The 18541-nt window shown below is 50.1% G+C and overlaps 1 protein-coding gene and 1 long non-coding RNA gene across 12 annotated transcripts in view; one reads left to right on the top strand and one right to left on the bottom strand.

The window, feature by feature from the left end:
- FOXN3 (forkhead box N3) overlaps positions 1–18541 on the top strand; it is a 393350-nt gene that overhangs the window by 192844 nt on the left and 181965 nt on the right. The window lies entirely within an intron of this gene.
- Positions 9080–14790, bottom strand: LOC118355532 (uncharacterized). Its single transcript, XR_004818197.2, has 3 exons — positions 14620–14790; positions 11892–12040; positions 9080–11248 (listed from the first exon to the last, which is right to left on the bottom strand). It is a non-coding gene; the product is annotated as an uncharacterized LOC118355532 (long non-coding RNA).

Raw genomic sequence — 18541 nt, 5'->3', positions numbered from 1 at the left:
GGGCGTCCTGCCTGCCGCCCTCGAGAGCTGAGGTCAGTCAGTCCAGTGCTGGTGATGAGCAGGTCAGACTAATTCTTGGAGGTCAAGGTGAGTCTCTCTTCCAAATGTCTCACCCTTCATAATTGGTCCCAGGAGACCAAATACAAGTAAGTATGTGCCGTCCTCTCACGCCAGTCCACTTCATCTCTGACTTGGGGTGGGCTGGCTCCACTCTGCAGTCCAGCAGCTGGAAAGAGAACTTTCTGGAAAGCCACCTTCTACCCACAGCTTCATCAGCTCATCCATCTAGAAGCTTTGAGCTTCTTTTCTTTTGTCAGTGACCTTCTTTCCTGGGTGACTGACGAGGGCAGGGACTCTTGAGGAGTGGGACTGAGTGTTAAGTATGGACTCGGCCTCAGAGAGAAAAAGGTCCCCTCACATCCGTGAAGGCTTCAGCAGTGGCGTCCCCCACAGCATTGCCAGGGGTTGGCAGGGACTTCAAAAGGCTTTCTGGAGATTGGGTCATAGAGTGAATTCAATTACTTTGGAGCTTCCTTGCACCATTTTTATTTTCTTTAATACCTTTTATTTTATTTTCTGGCTTCCCTCTACCCCCCCCCCCCGGAATAAAGGCACATTCCATAATAAGAATTCTCTAGCATCCAATACAAAAGTGATACCACTTGTCAGTTTGAAGAAAAAGCAAATTGTCTGCTCTGTGGGTTGGGATTTCCTCTTTAAAAAAAAAAAAAAAAAGCAGCTTAGAGAAAATCCCTGAACATAGTCTTCTGATTGAAAAATATATTAGTGGATTTCATGGCTTTATCATTTTCTTAAAGTAACAGTTTTCCTTACTTTTAAAACATATATATTGCTGTTGAGGCATATGGCTGAAAACATTCCCAGTGCAGGATTTTTGATGGTTGACAAAACTGGAAAAAAAAGAAAAGTCTTTGTTTCATAAAATTGTGTAGTTGAAAAGAAGCTTATTATTCCTTAGGTCAACCCTCTGCCTTGGGACAAAGGGCACGAGCCTCTTCTGCAGCCATAAGCAACGGCCTGGGTCATTTCTGTGATGCTTCCACGGTGGGGGGTGGAGGGAGCCTGCTGACCTGTCTGGACGCCCGCAGACCACCCTCTGTCTGCTGAAGCTGGCTTTCTACACGTCATCAACAAGCAGATGCTTTTAGCCATCCCACTGGCCTGCCAGCTAATACATCAGTTTCTACAGAAGCTGAACCCTTTGGCTATGAACCCTTTGGGTTAATGGTTGGGGGGGCTTGGCGGCGGGGGGTCTGCCGTCAAGGGAAAGAAGCAAAAGTAAGGGCTCGTGTGCAACACTGCTCACGAACAAATGAATCGTGGATGCTTGAGTCCAGAAGGTGAGGTATTCAGGAGCTGCTTTGCTTGCGTTTGTGCTGAGCACTGCCAAGAAGGACCAGCTTCATACGAGTGAGGTGGAGGTTGTAAGCTACGTTTTTGACTTTCGTACGTTTTACTTGCAAAGTCCATTTTCAGGAAAGCATCGCCCAGTGGGGGAGAAAGTATGGCTGTGAAAGCCCAGAGAGATCTGCCCAGGCGTCCCCTCGGGCTGCACTTCTACCCACTGGGGCCTTTCCAGATGCATGTTTCATGACAGCAGGCTGACCAGGAGGTCAGCAGTCTCCTGGTGTTTGCTGGGTCCCCTCCCCACTGCCTCGGATGTCTAGGTTCCCAGGATTTTCTGTTTTTGGATCACCTGACGTTGGACTCCCCCCGCCCCCCGCCCGGTTTCCCCAGGCTCCCTCTGTGAATGCTGCTTGGAGTGGCTGAGCGGTCCTGGGCCACTGCTCTGCTTGGACTGGTGAGCACTGGTGAGTGGCCCTTAGAGCCCTGTTCCGTCCTGCCTGGAATGCATCCAGCTTTATCACATCTTGTGGCTGCACCCCTCACCCCCCAAAGCCTTTGCTGTCGGCTTCAGGCACCGAGTTTCTGATTTTCCTTTTTCTTGCCCACTGGCTCCTTCTCATCATCTGCATCTTGCTTTAGGGACACCTCTTCCGAGAGGGGTCCTCCTTAAGCCCTCCTGCTGGGCTCCTTCTGCACTTCTCCCCCAGGAGCACTTAGCCCAAAGTGTGTTTATACATTCATTTGTTGCTTGTTTACCACCTGTCTCCCCCTCAAAATGTCAGGCAGTGCCTTGCACAGGGGGCTCCTGAAGATCTCCCGCTCTCTGAGATCTGAACTGGGTGGTTATCTTTGATTTCTCATCTCCTCGGCCCCCGGTTTATGGAGCACTCATGAAGAGCAGAGCCCAGCAGCTGGCTGTCTACACCACACACCCCTCCATGTACACCTGCTTGTGGCCCCACCCGTTCCACCCCTGAACTGTAAGCGCCCCATTTCTTGCCTCCAGGCTCTGTCTTCTGTACCCCAAGCACTGTCACCACTGTATCTCCTGCTCAAGGGGGTTCCTTATGGGGCGCTGCCCCCATGGAAGTAAGTTCCCATCTCCTCCCTGATGTTCTAGACGTTTTAGAGTCTGTGTTCATCCTCTAGTATCCTTATGTCACGTTGTTCCCTGTGCATGCCCACCGCTGGAGACAGGCGGATCCCTGCCTTGCTCTACGAGACCCACCAGGCATGGTCTACTGCTCGTGCTATCTTTACCTGCACCCCCCCCCCCCCCGCCATCTGAATCCCCTGACCTGGCTCTTTGCTGAGGACTCTGTTTAAATCCCATCTCCTTCCTGGCATCTCCTCCTCATTTTATTAATCTCCCTTTGGCCCTTGGCATTTATAGTCTGTCTATGCAGTTTATAATAAACTTTATAGCAGAGTCTGTCATCTGATGAAATCAGGAGCAGTGCGGATGATTTTTAGGAGCGTGGAGGTTGGAATCAGAAACCTGGGGATGAGTCTTTGACCATTTGCTGGCTGTGTGTCCTTCAGCGAGTTAATTACTGTTAATGAGCTTCGTGTCCTCATCGGTGATGGGAGAAGAATAATGCCTTGCTCACGTGGTGGTTGAAAGATGAAATGCTACAATGATGGCACAGCTCCCGGAATATAGTAGACATTCAGTGAACATTATCCTGGTGATCATTTCCCCGTGTCGGTGCTGGAGACTGATTTGTGGGCCCCCCTCTCCTAAAATTCATATGTTGCAGCCCTAACCCTGATGTGACTGTATTTGGGGACAGAGTTTTTAGAAAGTCATGAAGGTTAAATGAGGCCATCAGGGTGTGATCCTGTAGGATTGATGGCTTCATAAGGAGAGGAAGAGAGAGAGAGCCCTCTGGACACGGAAACACCAAGAAAGGACACTCAAGGACACAGCAAGAAGGTGGCTGTCTGTAAGCTGGGAAGAAAGGTGTCCCCAGGACTCAATCAGGTAGCCCTTCGCTCTTGATCTTGTAGCCTCCAGACTATAAGAAAGAAATTTCTGTTGTTTAAGCCATCCCTACTGTGGTGTTTCGTGAAAGCAGTTGGAGCTACCTAATATGGTTGGGTTTTGCTCTGATTGGATAACGATTTGTTGAACTGATGTTAATTGAGCACATACTATGTGTTAGGTACTTTTTAGTTTAACCTCACATGTCTTTTTTTTTTTTTTTTTTAAGATTTTATTTATTCATGAGAGACACACAGAGAGAAGCAGAGACACAGGCAGGGAGAAGCAGGCTTCTTGCGGGGAGCCCAGTGTGGGACTTGATCCCAGGACCCCAGGATCACTACCTGAGCCAAAGGCAGACGCTCAACCACTGAGCCCCCCAGGTGTCCCTGACCTCACATGTCTTATGTCTCGATTCTCATAACCACTGAGGAGGTTGGTTCAGTAGCTTGGTGGTCAGGCTCCATGGTCTCGCAGAGCCAGCATTGGGACGGCGGCCTAAAGCTGGAGCCTCTGAAATGGCACCTTCTGGAGTTGTGCGGTATGAGGACCCTGGGGGCAGGCCCTGTGTCTCTAGGCCCCAGATGATGAATCCCTTGATGTCCAAGGCGGTGCCTTGTGCTTTATCTCCAGTGGCACTTAGCAAGTGCTCCGTGTGCAGCAAGCAATTAAAAAATAATTTCTGGTTGGCTCACTGTCCCCAGACAGTTGTATTGCCTACATCTGGGCAAAGAGTGAAATTACCAGCCCCGACCCCAGGTCCCCAGAGTGGGTCCCCAGAGTGGGTCCCCTGAGTGTCTGCTGGCAATGGGGCCAGTTGAGGTGGAGAAGCCTGCCCAGGAGGTTGCTGGGCTGCGGAAGGTAAAGGAGAATGAGGTCTTCGGTGGTTGGACGTTCAACCTTTGTAACTCAGACCCTTCCATTTTATTCTCTCAGTGAGTAAAGTGAGTCTGCAAGGGTGGTATGTTTGGGTTTTTGAAGAAGATTAGCCATGTGGAGTCTGATGTAAGGTTAGGGGTATGATGGGTGATAGCTTTTAGATTTCCAGGTCCATGTCTACATAGACAGGGGCACATATTCATTACCAGCATCCTTATAATTCATATCCCACTTCCCTTTAATAAGGTTAACATAAGGTACGTAAGACGTGTTACAGTTAGGCTGAATGTGTAAAAGTACAAAATAGACCTACTCTGTGGAGAGAGGGCAAAGCAATTATTCCAGATTCTTAAGCTGATTATATGTGCTGCAGTCGAGTACCCTGACAGCCAAGGCAAAAATGGAAACTCAGCTGGTTTTATCATTCTGCTTCTGGTAAAATGCCAATTTAGGAGAGTCATGCAGACCTCAGGTGCCACGTTTCAAGAAAGACCATGTTGTGGGGCCCTTTCTCCAAAGGACATAAAACCACATAGTTTACAACAGAGCACTGGTTTAAGAAGGTTAATGAAGTTTGATCCTGGCTTTCGCTCATGCTCTTAGTTAGGGGCTTATTCTTCTCTAATCCCTGGATGACTCCTGTTCATCCTTTCAACTTTGGGGTCTCCTTCTCCAATAATCTTCTGTGATGTTCTCTGCCCAGCCTGGGCTGAGTCTCTCTTCCCTCGGTGGAACCATAATACTATGGGCGCTGGTTTTTTTTTTTGGGGGGGGGGAAGGGTACCTCCATATTCCTTTATATGGTCTCTTACAACTAAACTAGGTATTCTTAGGACTCATTTCTGGTGTTGTGAGAATCACACACTGATGTTTGTTGAAGGAAGGAAGTTTACTGACCTATATTAGTAAAACACTTTATTAAGTAGGTGAAACCAGTTTCTGCCAGTGAAGACCATCCGCTGATTTCCAGTGTTTGCCCAGAGCACCTAGCTCGTCTGTAATGCAGGGAGCTTGTATCTCTCACTGTTGTGACTGCCTCTCGTCCTGCTTCTTCCACCAAGATGTGACTCACACATTCCATGGGCGCAGTTTCTGCCTCTGCAAAGTTGAGGATGTTGAATCAGTTCAGGGAGGACAGAGCGTGGAGTTCATCATCAGTCCCACATTCCACCCCCACGGTGGGCATGGTGGGCATCCCTCAGGGGCCGCAGGGGCAAGCAGATGCAGGGTCGGGGCTCCATCTCTGAGCGTCACTTCTGGAGGCCATCACCAGACCACCAGTTCTTTGGGGTTGGTATCAGAGAAGAAGCCCATTTACCATCTGTGGGATCTTTGATGTTCTTTTTAGCTCTGATGATTCTAGAAAATTCTCCAATCTTCCTCTGTCATCATGGTAACGGGATAAATGGTATATTCTCCCAGAGTTCATTTGCTCCTGGAATCTCAGAAGGTGACCTCCTTTGGAAATAAGTTATTTGCAGATGTGAGTAGTTAAAATGACATTGTACTAGGTTCGGGTGGGCTCTAAATTCAATAACTTGTGTAAGTGGAGAGGACACAGACATCCAGGGAGGAGGAGCACTGTGTGACGATGAGGCAGGGATGGGACCGGAGCAGCTGCAGGCCAGGAGCTCCCAGGATCACCCAGACCTGGAAGGAGACAAGGAGGGCTGTTCCCTGGAGCATTCAGAGGTAGCACAGTCCTGGTGGCCCCTTGATTTCAGCATTCTGGCCTGTTTCTACCAAGTTTGTGGTATTTGTTACGACAGCTCTGAAAAACCAATACACTCACCTCCTTTTTTTCCTTTTTTTTTTTTTTTTAAGATTTTATTTATTTTAGATTTGGAGCACGTGTGGGGGTGGAGGTAAGGGAGGAACAGAGGGAGATGGAGAAGCAGACTCCCTGCTGAGTGCAGAGCCCAAGGCTGGGCTCAGTCCCAGGATCCTGAGATCATGACCTAAGCCCAAATCAGGAGTCAGATGCTTAACTGCTTAACCAACTGAGCCACCCAAGTGCCCCACCTCTTATTTTTATTTAAAAACCGTCTGTTGCCTTTACTCTCTCTGATTGCTAATATGCCCCTCCTCGCCTCTATCTAGGGGAGGAGGCCAACAACTTTGGAAGACGTCTTTTTGCCCTGTTGCCTGTGGTGGAAAGAACCAGACGTTTCTTTGACTGTTCATAAAAATTTAGACATTGATAAAAAGCCCCTTTTCCCAATTAATAGATGAAAGCCTATGAATTACTTTATATTTTTGTGGGACATATGTTTAGTTCAGACTCCCTGAGGTCTTATTCAAATTATCGAAAACCTGGCCTCTGCTGTATAATTCACAGATGGTACTGACTCTAGCCAAAAAAGAAAAAGACAGGGAAAAAAAAAAAAAGAAAAAGAACGGGGGTTGAAAACACAAAACTACTCAAGTGTTCTGAGCACTAGGGAACAATGTTGGCCTGGGGCTGCCCCCCGCGGGAGTCCGTCCCTCTGGGCAGGGGGACTGACTGGCACTGTCCCTCTTGCACGTCCGGCTCAGTGCAGCCTCCGAGCTGACATCTGTCTTCTTCCTGCTTCAGACACTAGCTCCTCTTTGTCAAGGGTTTTCTTGTGTTGCTGCGTGACCTCAGCACTCTGCAGAGTGAGTGATTGGGGGTACCTGGGTGCGTGGCTCAGCAGTTGAGCGTCTCCCTTCGGCTCAGGTCGTGATCCTGGGGTCCAGGGATCAAGTCCCACGTCGGGCTCCCTGCAGGGAGTCTGTTTCTCTCTCTGCCTGTGTCACTGCCTCTCCCTAGGTCTCATGAATAAATAAATATGATCTTTAAAAAAAAACACCCAAAAAACAAAGTGGGTGTTTGTTGTCCCATTGCACAGACAGGGAAACAAAGATCTAGACTCCCACATCCTCCCAGCCTACTTCATAGGGTGTGTGTGTGTGTGTGAGGGGGGGACCATAACCTAAGCAACCTCAGGGGTGCACAGAGGTGAGTTAGGGGAACCTGAGGCACAGGGAAGGGGCAGGCCCTGCGGGGAGGCTGGGATGCTGGGCCGGTAAAGACCGTGCAGCGCGTGTCTCAGGCCTGGAAGGTAGGGTGCCATGCATATCCTTTGGGGGCTGTGGAAAATGGGAGTGGGGAGACTGGAGACTGTGACGGGGGGTTTGGGGCAGGGAGTGCCTGGCGGCAGGGAGCGGAGTGGGGGGTCAGCACCCAGGAGAGGCTGGGGGCTTGGTTGGGGTGGGCCGCCCTCCTAGGGGTGGACTCCATGGGCTCTGATGGCAGCAGGGGGGAGCAGGGGTCGGGTGTAAGCCTGCCTGCAAGCAGGAGGCACCACGCACTTTGCAGCTTCACTGTCATTTAAGCAGACGTGGCAAAGCCCTCCCTGGACTGTGGGCACTGGGCCGCCTGGCCTTGGGGGCAAGCTCGGCGTAACCGGGGAGTCAGGGGTGTAGCTCCCGTTAGCAGGTGGGGAGGGGCTGTTCTCACCACCAGATGTGGGAAGGCTTTATGAAAATTAAGAACAAACCTGTAATCCGTGGGGTTTTGCAGGCGAGGCCTCCTCTGAGCCCTAATCCCCCTGTGAGTCGCTTCAGGAACAGGGGGAGTAACTAGTCCAGGGTAGAGAATTGTTGGGCTGTTTATCGGTAATGTTTGCAGATGCAGTTGAGTTACCTTGTTGCGGTCTTTGCAAGGATCCTTCCAGAAGAGGGCTTTCCTCCTGTGGTCCCTGAGCTTGATTTGGGGGTTGCATCGAGAGTTTTGGGCCTGGTTTGTGTTTAGTCGCCGTGGATGAGCGTCTTTGCAGGCAGTTCTGAGGTGGCTCCCAGGACTGTCCGACCTCATGGGGCCAGCGGGTCACTATTGCAGCTTTTGGTAGGAAGGGGGACCAAGGCACCCAGCGCGTGGCCTCAGCACTGCCTGGGGAGCCGGGATCACCTGGCTTGTGGGCAGGGTTTTTACGGGGTGCAGACTAAGTGTGGGGGTAAAGACAGTGATGTGTGCGGGGCTGTCCTGCATTCAAATTGGGCTTGGAGTTAGAGATCCACCTGTCAGAACTTAGTAGTTTATCCTGCTTCAGGGCAGTAGTTCTTAACTGGAGGTGATTTTTGTCATCTCCCTCCACCCCCCTCGTTCTCCCCACCGGGAGACACGTGGCAATGTCTGCAGATATGGTTGTCACCACTTGGGTGAGGGGTCCTACTGGTTATCTAGTGGTTGGAGCCTAGAGATGCTGCTAAACTTCTGCAACACACAGAATGGCCCCCACAACAGAGGAGCACCCTGCCCTGGATGCCCCAGGTGCTGATAGGGCCAACCAAGGTTGAGAAACTGTGGGTAGTGGCCAGCAAAATCTTTTCCCGTCCTCACTGCTGTCTCCCAGGGAAGAGTCGGAGTTCTGGCCGTGGGATGGGGTTCCAGCACAGCTAGGGAAGGCCCCCAAGTGACGGGCAGGGTGGGGAGAGGCCTGCGTAGCTGTGGCAAGGAGCCCGGGGTCAGGCCACCAGCTGTGTGCTCTCAGTGGGCTCTGCCCTTTGGAGTTTAGGTGAGTGAGGAAAGCCCACCAGGAGATTTAAGGCCCTTTCCAGCTCCCACACCCCAAGATTCCAGAACTGACCTTTTGTCCTCATAACCCCAGGCACGATTCAGGTAATGGAGGCAAAAGAGATTTGAGGAGACCTCATTCTCTTGCCTTTCCTACCAGTTTTGCCTTTGCTTTTTTTGGGGGTGGGGTGGGGGTGGGGGTTTCCAAAAAGGCTAAAAATTGCATACCATTAATTTCATGCTTAAACGCCCTCCCGCTTTTTAATCAGTAAGAACCCTGATGACAAAACATGAGAAGGTTTCTTCTGTTTCAAGGAGAGATGATTTTAATGTCCTCGACACATTTCTGCTCGATGTCTGATTCCTTGGCAGCAGACAGACGTGTGCCTTTTCAGTGTCTCTGCGGAGGTAAACCCAGGCTACCAGGAGGTCCCCAGACAGCGCTGGCTCTGGGAGACGTCCTGTGAGTGTAAGAGAACCTGAGAGGCAGGATGTCTGGGTATTCCCCAGCTGATGTAGCAGACGTTAAGTCATCCCAAATAGCTGTCTTCACTCCAACCCCCCCCCCCACGCACGTGCGTGCGCGCACACACACACTCACACACACAGATGCGGTATCCTGGGAGCTCATGGTCTTCTCCGTCAGTAAATGGGTAATACGCACAAAGAAGCCGGGCTGTTCCTCTGTGCACATTAGAGGAACAGTCTTTGTCCTTCTCCTGGAAATCCTCCCTATTAGATGAGTTTGCTAGGGCTGGCATTACAAGCATCATAGACTGGGGCGGTGGCAGGGGGGGCCTTACGAAACAAATGTATTTTTGCACAGTTCTAGAGGCTAGAAATGTGAGATAAAGGTGTCTGCTGGGCTGGTTTCTTCAGAGGCTTCTCTCCTTGGCTGGTAGGTGGCCACCTTGTGTCTTCACATGGTCTTCCCTCTGTGGGTACCTGGGTCCCAATCTCCTCTCTAGGATATCAGAGCCCAGCCTCATGGCCTCGTTTTAGCTTAATTGCCTCTTTAGAGACCCTGTTTCCCAAATATCATCACATTCTGAGGGTACTGAGATGAGGGCACCGTTCAGCTCAATACACCTGGTGCAGATGGGTGAGGTACTGGCTCTGCCCAGGATAACCGACTTTACAAACGGCAGGACTGTCACCACTGCTGCTTCCCCCTCTTCTCATATTTTTCTGATGGAAAAACTCAAATATACAGAAAAGATGCAAGAATAGTACAGAGACTACCTATCTACCCCACTACCTAGAATCAGTCGTCATTACCATGTTAAGTTCGTCTTTATGTAAAAATCATGAGACCCCATTAAGAGAAAGTTGTAGGCATCACGGCGCTTTACCCTTTAAACCATCAGCGTGAATCTCTTGGGAACAAAGACATTCTCTCCTGTATAAGCGCAGCACGTTACCACGCCTAAGAAAATCTAAAATAATTCCCCACAGCATCTAGTTAGTCTGTATTCAGATTCTCCAATTGTACCCCAAAGTGTTTTTTCTTTTTTATAACTTTGTGGCTTTTTAAAACCAAGATGTAGCGAAGGTACAGGCATTGCAACTGGATTTTTAATATCTCTGTTGTCTTTACAGTCTGGAATGATCCTACCAGCCTCCAAAGCCCCTTTTTTTTGAAAAGATCAAGGCCTGTTGTTTTAGGGGAGGCTCACATCTTGAACTTGGCTGAGTCTTTCCTTGTGATGTTGTTCAGCTTGGCCCTGTATCCCTGGAAGTCAAATCCAACTGCTTGTTTAGGTTCAAGCTCGTTGAAACAGTTGCCAGGTGGTGCTGGGTGCTTCCTAGGCCGCCCGAACTACCAGGTTGTCCTGTTGTGGGTGATGCTAAGTTCGAACCCTGGCCTAAGGTGGTGATGCCTCATCTCTCCACTGCAGGGTATGGTTTTCCCTTTGTGATTAACCTGTAAGCTAGGGGGAGATAATTTGGCACCGTGTGCATATCCATTGATGATTCTTGCCTGAATCATTTCTCTGGGGGGTTGCAAAATGGTGATTTTTCTAATTCTGTCATTAGTTGGCATTACAGTTCTTAAAAAGGAACTGTAGGGCCGATTCGCAGAGAAAAGGATTGGTGTATAATCGCCTCTAATGGTGGCAAGTAAATCTCTGTGAATATCCTTGTGGACTCAGGTTTTTATTCAGTGTTTTATAATCAATGGCGGTCATTGTTTTGATGCTCAAATTATCCCAGACTTGGCCAGTAAGGCCCCTTTAGGCTGCCTTTCCTGTCCTTTGTCTATGTCCCCTTTAGTCTCTGAGGACTTCTTGCTTTCTCTTGCACAGAGGCGTCCTAGGTTTAGCTTCTATTTTTCATTTCTAGCCACGGATTCATCCATTTCTCCAAAAAGCTCTGATTCCTTTTAGAGGTGAATGGTATTGAGAAGCCGAATCTGGATGCTGGTGTGTGTTCATTGTGGCTGGGGTGTTAATTATCTTCAGGGCTTTCAGTGGACAGAACTAAGAGAAAACAGAATAACAAGGTCATTGATGTTTCCAAGTCACATCAACTTAGAACTTGGGGTTTCTTAAAGTCTGTGATTTTGTTTTTGTAGGTCTTTGCTTGGCTTCCAATGCTGTGAATTCTAGTAACACTGTTCACCTTTTGCTCTATTCTGCAAGATACATAAGATAACTTCAAAATTATACTGTTACTATTAATATAATAAGTCAGATCGAAATATAGTATTTCCCCCTCTTTCCTTTTGTCTTTAGTGTACATTCCACTAGAATGGACAGCTGGTATTGCGTTCAGAAGCCATGTGACAGAATCCTTTTCCCTGTAAAGCTATGTTGCCAATTTATTCTTCCAGTTAGGTTGTTTTGTTTGCTTTTTAAATTTTTGAAATTCTTTTTATTTATTTATTTGAGAGAGAGAGAGAGAGGGAGCACAAGTAAGGAGCCCACCTTGAGCTTGATCCCTCGGGGATCACGACCTGAGCCAAAGCCAGACACTTAACCCACTGAGCTACCACCCAGGCACCCCTTCTGTTTGCATTTTTAAAATTTATAGTTTGCTTTTTCCTAAGAAATCAACTTGATTGAGGCACAATTTAATTTATAATAAGCCGCACCCATCCAAAGTGTGCACTAATATGTGTACCTTTCTGTAACCAGCTACTGCAGCGGCCCCCAGGGCATCTTCATCACCACGGTTTCCCTGTGCCCCTTTGAATCCATCTTCTCTCTCTTCACTCGAATCCTCAGGCAACCACTGAGGTATTTTCTCAGGTTTACCTTTTCTAGAATTCCCTAGTAACAAAATCATAGAAGAGTATAGTTTTGTTTCTGACTTCTTTCACTCAGTGTAATGTTTTTGAGAATCATCAATGTTGTGTGTATCAGTAATTCATTCCTTTTTGATTGCCAAGTAGTATTCCATTTTATGGAGAGAGAGAGTTTGTTTATCCAGTCAGTGACCGGTGGGTTTTGGATAATTTGCATTTTTTAAGGTATTATGAATAAAGCCTCTTTGAACGTTCTTGGACAAGTCTCTGTGTGGATATAGGAATTCATTTCTTTTGGGTAAGCATCTAGGCCTGGCATGGTAGGATCCCATGATAAGGGTATATGTAATTCTATATGAAAATGGCCCAACTATTTTCTGAAGTGTTTGGCTCATTTGCACCTGTCCCCACAATCTGCCACACTGCGGCAGCTTCACATCTGGACCCGCGCTTGGTATCATCGGTGTTTTTAATTTTTAGCTGTTCCAAGGACAAATTGTCACAGCTCATGATTTTCACTGGTATTGTTCTCCCTTTGCTTGACTTTTTCCTTTGAATAGTAAAACATGTTTTAGTTCCCAAGTCAGTGTTCTATGAAAAAACATACACAGCGAAGCCTCATGCTTCTTCGCTCTCCATCGTACCATCGCAGGTGTGGCATGCATGAGGAGAGGATGTGTTTCTTGGGTACCCGTGTTGGTGTCAGCACCAGGTCATGAGCAAAGATGGGAATAGCCCCTACCTTTGTCGTGGTTGCAAATGACTAGATATTAATCAGATAACCTCACCAATAAATGTAAACTCGTCCCTTGGCTGCACACTATGTGCAGGAAGAGCTACCAGGTGAAGCCTGAGGCTGTTGTACCTGGATCCCCTCCCGGTTTCCCAAGAAAAAGACACTGTTTACCTGCTCCCTGCCTCATACGTGTTGCAAAATTTCGAAAGTGCTGCAACTCTGGGACCTGTAGCAACAGGCTGAGGCCTGGGAAAGTAAAGAGCACCCTGCTGCTGGAACCCAGGTCCGTGGTAACGCCACCAGGAGCTTCCACATGATTATTTGGCTTGAGATGAAGTCCTGTAGACGTGTTCCTCTCAGATCCCTGGGTGAAACACACTTCGCTGTTTTTTAAAAAACCTATATTGGTCACACATGGTTCACATTTAATTTGTTAAAATCCCTTTTCTGTTTCATTTTCAACGTTGTAGATATTGATGATCCCTCAGCGGTGAAAGAATGTCAGTGCTTGTTATCAGTGGGTTTTTTTTCCCCCCTCATTACATCTTTTAGGTTTGCTGGCCATCCCCTCACCACCCCCCCTCCCCATGAGACATCTCATAGTTTTTAGATTTGAAACTTCAGTTTATGTTTCTAATTTCCTGCAGGTCACCCTGACCTGGTATGAAACACTGAGAGTCTTCGGGATGCTAGGTCTTAAATTCTTAGAAATTTTGATTCAGTGTTATTGTCATAATAATTGAATTCATCCCCCGTGGTTGTCGCGCACCCTGAAGTGTCTTAGGTAAGATGTAGTTTCGCCCGGCTGTTCTAAAACTGGAAACTTTATCCACGCTGTTGTCCTGTTTGTAATTGGGATGCACAGTTGATGTGACGGAAACACAATAGTCGTCACTGATGATGCACTTTTAAAGGAAGTCTGCAGAGAATAGTTTTAGAAACTGCACACTTTTTGGACGCCAGGATCGCGTTTTCCCATTTGGATGCTTATTCTACTTTTTAGGAAGACGAATTCTGGTCTCTCAGGGTGTACAGCACGCAGTACGTTCCCAGGGAAGTGGTGGTGGTATTTTCTCCACCCTCCTCCCCGGCTATCCTCTGTGATTTGGAGAAATTACAGGGGGTTATTACTCTGCGCGTGTTGTGGCACGTAGATTCCAAGAGTGAAATTCTAGGGTGATCGATTTGGTTTTCATTTTGCCAAGTCGTTGTCCCGGCAGGAGACACTTGGCACACTCTGGCCGAAGCAACAGAGGAGTATTTGCTAAAGGCAAATACTGGACCCGGTATTTGCAGCGCTGGACCCAGGGGTACTGGGAACCGGTGAGGGTAGTGCATGCCCACCCCAGCCACCCCCAAGGCAGGGCCGATGGCTGGCTCCTCTAGGGAGCTGCCCTCACCCCTGGTTCGGAAGGCAGGAAGGAAAGGGGCCGGTGTCTGGACTCCGACAAGAGAGGAGCTGGGGTGACAGGCCCTCGGTAGGGGCACGGCCTTCGCTGGCGTGATGCAGCCAAGTAACTCCCTAGAGCCAGGGGAGTAAATCCCGCTGTCATCCTCCTTCCACCCTTCACTTCTCTTACCCGTGCCGCCTCTTGGTGGCAGCAGACCGGAAGTCAGTGGGCAGGGGAGCCTGTCCCTGTGAGTCTACACGTTGGTCTCCTCCGGCTGGGAGCAGCATGAGTGGCTCTGGGGTCATTGAGGTTCATCCAGCACACTTGGGGAAGGAATGTAGGATGGGGAGGACCAGCTGCCATCGCCCCGAATGCCTCGTGCATGTGCGTGCTCTGTCCTGGCCAGTGCCCGAGCAGCAGGGCACTGTGAAAGATATTTTAGCATCTAAGGATCTTTCTTTAATTTAAAATACCTACACGAGGGCACCAGGGTGGCTCCATCGGGGAAGCATCTGCCTTCGGCTCAGGTGAGGATCTCAGTGTCCTGGGATCGAGCCCCATGTTGGGCTTGTTGCTCATGGGGGGGGCCTCCTTCTCCTTCTCCCTCTCCCTCTGATGCTCCCTCTGCTTGTGTGCTCTCTCTGTCAAAGAAATAAATATAATCTTAAAAAAAAAAATCCCCAAACAAACAAAAACTCCCTATATAGAGCCCCAGACTGGTCTCAGCTAGGTTCTGATCGCCTTCGCTTTCCAGCATCGGGTAACTGCTTTCCCGTCACCAGGCGGTGGCCCAGGATCCGAGCACCTCTGTGCCCAAGCAGAGTCTGCCTTCCTCGCCCGCCCCCTCTGAGTGCAGATGGTGGTGCCGGCCTTTCTGAGCGCCCCAGGCCTGCAGGAAGCTTCTCGAGCAGGGTGGCCACGCTGGCCGGCGGTCGGAGCAAGCTTGCGGCCCAGGACTGCCCCCCAGCGAGCTGCCACCCGGGGGGCACAGAAGTGCTGCGGAAGCACATGCACTGTTTTGCCATCGCCGTCCTTGTCTTGGGGAAGAGCTGCACAGTTGAAACACCCCAAAAGCAAAACTTCTTTTCGTTGTCTTAAAAGATTGATGACCTGGGTGCCTGGCTGGCTGGGTCAGAGGAGAGCATGTGACTCTTGATGTCGGGGCCGTGGTTTGAGCCCCATGTGGGGGTAGAGAGAGTCCTTAAATAAACACAACTTGACAAAATCAATCAGTGAACAGAAGGTCGCTGACAGTGTCGTGTCGTATGATGTACACATGAGGATATAAGTCACCAGCGATGTGAGGCGTGTCCTCCGTGGGGTGTGCAGATCCCACAGGCCATGTAACCCTGGACCCCCGAAGCTGAGTGTAACCGAGGCTATGTTCATTCTGCCAAACAGATCCAGTGTTGATAGCTCAACAGTGGGCTGATGCTGGGGAGCTTGGCTCTCCCTCCCCCGTTTTAGACTGTGTCTGCCAAAGCAAAGTCCCTTGTCTCCTTACTCCCTTCAAGTTTCTCTACTGTAGGCCGCAGTTCTGAGAACCTCCTCCGTGCCGGGTGGATCCCAAGACTGGGGGTCCCACCCGGGGGAGGGGATGTAAGCATTCACACGGACACACTCACGAGTCATCCCACACCTTGCGGGGGCCTGTTTGTCTTGGTGAAGATGCCGGCGCTCCCTGGAGCGCACACACAGACGTGAGGGGCTCCCTGGAGCGCACACACAGACGTGAGAACACGGCCTGCAGGCTGGATTCTGCTCAGGGAAGCGTGGTTTGCTAGAAACACGGAGGTGGCCCTGGGGCCTGAGACGTGGGTCCTGGCTCTGCCCGTTGCGGGTTATGATCTGGGGCAAGCCCCTGTCTTTTGGGAGCCTGTTGCCTTGGCTGTCAACCGGCTTCATGTCAGGATTCTTTCGTGCAGTGGCTGAGGGCCACCGGAGCAATTGATTGCTTTTGCAGTTCATGGTACAAACGGAAAGGTGATGTGTGGGCTGCTGGTGGCCATGTGCCTGCGTCGTCCTCATAGTGGCGGGGACTTTTGACCCTGTTTCTCCTCTGATGCAAACGATGGAAGCCTATGTGCCCTTCTGGGAAAGGATGTCTGTTATATTTACTGCGGTACGTGGCCCCCGGATCATTTGGTTTCACTCCGGAACGTGCTAGAAGGTCTTACTGCGGCCTACTGGCTGCAATGTTTGTAGCAGACTCACCTTTTAGAGGGGAGGGCATCAGGTTCTTTTTTTTTTTTTTTTAAAGATTTTATTCATTTATTCATGAGAGACACAGAGAGAAAGAGAGAGAGAGAGGCAGAGACACAGGCAGAGGGAGAAGCAGGCTCCATGCAGGGAGCCTGATGTGGGACTCGATCCCGGGACTGCAGGATCACGCCCTGGGCCGAAGGCAGGCGCCCAACCGCTGAGCCGCCCAGAGATCCCCGCGCGTCGGGGTTCTTGAGTCACCTTGCTTGCATTGGACCCGGGGCAGGTCAGCTAACCACCTGTCTGGGCTTTAACGTTATCCTCTGCGGGGTCCCACCACTCCCTCTGTTGTCCTAGGTTTGTGGGGAAAATTAAAGATGCTTGAGAAGTGCCCGGGATAGCGCTTGGCATGTGGTCGGTGGTCTGTTCATGGTACTGGTTATTCTTGTCGCTGCTGCGACTGCTGCCACCACCACTGCTAACTCAAATGTTTGGGTGCACGTCGAATTCCAGGGGCAACCGGCATCTAGGCCAAATGACTCAGCAATATACCAAGCAAAACAAAATTTTGGGTGTGTGTAATTTCCACGGGTCCTCAAGGGGGTGGCTGTTTTGGGGAACCCCAACAAATCTTCATGGCATGGTCTGAGACTGGCGTCAAGGTGCTCAGCTCTCGGGGTGCCCCCCGCCCCGTGGGGATGTCCAGAACACCGGCTGCAGTTGGCCTTCCTGAGGTCCCTTTCAGGGCTCCTGAAATGCTGGGCAGAGAGTACTTTACACCATCAGGTGAAATGTGCCGTGTAGAGTGTTAAACCGGAGACTTTCCCCTTATGCATAATAATCAGGTAACTCCTAACCCTCGGCCGACTTCCTCTCTTGTTTGCTCTCATGTCACCTCATGTAATTGCCAGTTACTAACCTCATGAGCTCCTGGTTCCGTCTCGGGAGGGCCTTCTGCGTGTGTTCTGTGCCTCGGGTTATAGTGGGTCCTCAGGTGAGCTGGGAAGCCCGCAGATGCAGGTGCCCCTTAGGGCCCTGGACCCATCTGGTGGGTCGCTGTGTTGGTAGCCCAGGTGAATCCCCGCCGTGAGTGGCTCCGTGTGGACACCAGCTCTTCCAGGCGACACACATCCCAGCCTCACTGTAACCTAGCACCCTGCATAGCGATGCATCTTCGGAGGCTGGCCGCCCCCACCTCCTGTGGCACCTCCCAGGGACGCAGGAAGATGCGATGATGAGGGTGAGGACTTTGAAACTGGCCTCAGGGGGACTCTGTGTGAGGCCAACGAGGGGACAGGGTTTAGACCCCACCCTGCCTTGACTCCAGGTGGCCACTGGGTCAGGTCGCTCAGCCTCGCCACAGGTTTCGTGTGGTTTCATGTGGTTCCCTGGGTCCAGGTCAGCTGGGCTTTTTGGGTAGATGCTGGTCACGTAAATGTTTCCCTCAGTGCTAGCCACAGGATTGGTTCATTCTCCCTCTGCATCCCTTCTCCATCTCCCACACCGCCCTTCCCTTTGCCCAGTGCTCAGGGAGGCCTCAGTTACTTTTGGGGTTCTGGATTTGCCTCTTCTGACCTGCAGGTTCCCGGACAGCCCCACCGCCTCCCTCAGCAGATTTGGCCTCACCCTCTGCTCCCGCAGGATCTATCCATATCTTGACCAGCACCCACAAGATTTGAAAAGGAATCCACAACACTTACCGTGTCATTTGCTCCTTGTTGCTTCTCCCACTTGGGTTGGGGCTGGTTTCAGATTTGTCTTTGCGACGGATGTCACAACATCAGCTGGTTCTCAAACCCTGTTTGTTGAAAGGATCCACTTTGCTGCTGGAAAGGAAGTTTCTCCCTTCATTGCGGGCTGACTTGGTTGTAGCAAGATGCCGCAGCCTAAAGCTGAATTCCTGGCCCCAGAACCCCAGCGGAGGCCCCTCGTGGACCCCTAGGGAGACTGGTAACAGGTTGGTCCCCTAGCCAGTGGCCACCCCTTATAAAGCAAACATACAAACAAACCAACAACCCAGTATTGCGTGTTTTCCTGAGAGAGAGAGTTTTTATTATTATTTTTTTAAACAAAAGGAATAACTGTTATGTTCCAACCCAGTTACATGCACACACCCCATAACTGTAACTTTTACCTGGCTAGATACGTTCAACAACCTTTAGTTATGGAAATAAGGTGATCAAATTATATGTGCCAG

This window comes from Canis lupus, chromosome 8 (assembly GCF_003254725.2).
Source record: "Canis lupus dingo isolate Sandy chromosome 8, ASM325472v2, whole genome shotgun sequence".
Taxonomy (NCBI): Eukaryota; Metazoa; Chordata; class Mammalia; order Carnivora; family Canidae; genus Canis; species Canis lupus.
Note: the sequence above shows the minus strand (reverse complement) of the source record. Positions and strands in the feature narration are given on the sequence as shown.